This window comes from Marmota flaviventris, chromosome 6 (assembly GCF_047511675.1).
Source record: "Marmota flaviventris isolate mMarFla1 chromosome 6, mMarFla1.hap1, whole genome shotgun sequence".
In the NCBI taxonomy this organism is placed as follows: domain Eukaryota; kingdom Metazoa; phylum Chordata; class Mammalia; order Rodentia; family Sciuridae; genus Marmota; species Marmota flaviventris.
The window spans coordinates 92,220,798-92,223,565 of NC_092503.1; the positions used below are offsets into that span (position 1 = coordinate 92,220,798).

A 2,768-nucleotide genomic window follows, 5' to 3' on the forward strand; every position below is an offset into this window, starting at 1 on the left:
CCTCTTAAAAAGTAATGGATTGTTAGAAGAAATATTTGGAATACTATTGTGACTTCTACTTTCAGATCCAATATGAAAAGAATTTAAAAGTAGTCACTTCCATCATAACGATCAATAAAACCTGAATAAACTAAAATTAATTGCCTTTGATTGCCTCAGTAAATTTAAGCTACTGTACAAAGAATGCATCGATAAAATGTGAAAGACAAATAAATCTAGATTCCAATGCAAGATCTATTTTTTTTTAACCTAGAAGAGATTCACTAGAGCCATAAAACTAGAAACTTGACTTTAACTAACAACAATGACAGCAACAAGCAAAACTTTCTCAGGCCCTAAAAGAGTAGAAATAAGTTTTTCAGGGAGAAGAAAAATGATACAGAGAAGACATTCAGATCTACAATAAAAAGGGAAAAATAGAGAAGTAACATAATATTTAATTTCTTATTCATATTCAATCTAACACATAACTGTTTGTAAATTACTAGTAATAACAAATCTATTGGGTGATTATATCACATGACATAAGTAAGATTGCTGACCGCATTTTCCTAAGTGCCTGGAAGGAGGAACTGAAACACACCTGTACAAGACAATGGTAGTGTATGTGAAAAGCCTTATTGCTATTATTTTAAGATGAAGATAAATTTAGATTAAATGTAAATGCATATTGGAAAATTTGGGTACAAAAACTAAAAAAAAAATTAAAATGTATACAGATATAAGATGGATATGCTGAAGATGTAATATAAAAATGGATCATAAAAATAATTAAATCGAGGGGGCCTGTGCTTTTTCTGTCTAGCTGTGACACTCTGAGGCAGCGTGGCTGTGAGGGGATGGCAGATTCACACGACTGGTGCGTCCATTTAATACAAGAAAATGGAAACTGAACAGCCAGAGGAAACCTTCCCCAACACTGAAACCAGTGGTGAATTTGGTAAGCGCCCTGCAGAAAATATGGTAGAGGAGCAAGCGTTTATAAGATCTAGAAACACAGATGAGATGGTTGAATTACGAATTCTGCTTCAGATCAAGAATCTGCGGCAGTGATTGGGAAAGGAAGCAAGAATATTAAGGCTCTCCTGACAGACTATAATGCCAGTGTTTCAGTCCCAGACAGCAGCGGCCATGAGCGCATATTGAGTATCAGTGCTGATACTGAAACAATTGGAGAAATTCTGAAGAAAATCATCCCTACCTTGGAAGAGGGCCTGCAATTGCCATCACCCACTGCAACCAGCCAGCTCCCCCTGGAATCTGATGCTGTGCAATCCTTAAATTACCATTACTATAAAGGAAGAGACTTTGACTGGGTTGAGACTGTTGATTCATCAGAGTCTGGTAGGAGGAATTATTGGGGTCAAAGGTGCTAAAATCAAAGAACTTCAAGAGAACACTCAGACAACAATCAAGTTTTTCCAGGAATTCTGCCCTCATTCCACTGACAGAGTCATTCTTTTTTTTTTTTTTAATTAATTAATTAATTTATTTATTTATTTATTTATTTTAATTGGTTGCTCATTCTTATTGGCGGAAAGCTTGATAGGGTGGTAGAGTGCATAAAGATCATCCTTGATCTTATATCTGAGTCTCCCATTAAAGGACATGCATAGCCTTATGATCCTAATTTTTACAATGAAACATACGATTATGGTGGTTTTACAATGATGTTTGATGACTGCTGTGGACGTCCAGTGGGATTTCCCATGTGAGGAAGGGGTGGTTTCGACAGAATGCCACCTGGTAGGGGTGGGCGTCCCATGCCTCCCTCTAGAAGAGACTATGATAATATGAGCCCTCGTGGAGGACTCCCACCCTTTCCTCCTGGTCAAGGTGGCCGGGGTGGGAGCAGAGCTCGGAATCTTCCTCTTTCTCCACCACTACCACCTAGGGGAGGAGATTTAATGGCCTATGACAGAAGAGGAAGACCTGGAGATCCTTAAGATGGCATGGTTAGTTTCAGCGCTGATGAAACTTGGGACTCTGCAATAGATACATGGAGCCCATCAGAATGGCAGATGGTTTATGAACCACAGTGTGGCTCTGGATATGATTATTCCTATGCAGGGGTCGTGGCTTATATGGTGATCTTGGTACCTATTATTACAACACAAGTAACTATTCCCAAATATTTGGCTGGATTTATTATTGGCAAAGGTGGTCAGTGGATTAAGCAAATCCATCATGAGTCCTGAGCCTCAATCAAAATTGATGAGCCTTTAGAAGGATCCAAAGATCGGATCATTGCCATTACAGGAATACAGGACCAGATACAGAATGCACAGTATTTGCTGCAGAACAGTGTGAAGCAGTATGCAGATGTTGAAGGACTCTAATGCAAGATTTTTTTTTTCTTTTTTACAGTGTGAAGCAGTATTCTGGAAAGTTTTTCTAAGACTAGTGAAGAATTGAAGGAGTCCTGCATCTTTTTTTTTTTTTTTTTATCTGCTTCTGTTTAAAAAGCCAACATTCCTCTGCTTCATAGGTTTTCTACATTTGAGGTGTAGTGCAGAACACCAGATGTGTTCACCAGATGTAATGTTTTAGTTCCTTACAAACAGGGATGGGGAGGGGGGAGGGCATGCAAAAACTAATATTGAAATTTTGAAATATCCACAGAGTGAGTGAATTTTATTTTTTGTTCATTGTTGGTGCTTTAAAAAATCCCCCCATGTAATTATTGTGAGCACCTTGCTTTGTGGTCACTGTAAACATTTTGGGGTTGGGACAGGGAGGAAAGTAACAGTAGTCCACATGTCCCTGGC

General features: G+C 38.4%; 1 pseudogene; it reads left to right on the forward strand.

Annotated features, from left to right (window-relative positions):
- The first annotated feature begins 852 nt into the window (after positions 1-852).
- Positions 853-2,506, forward strand: LOC114081358 (heterogeneous nuclear ribonucleoprotein K-like; annotated as a pseudogene).
- The last annotated feature ends 262 nt before the right edge of the window (positions 2,507-2,768 follow it).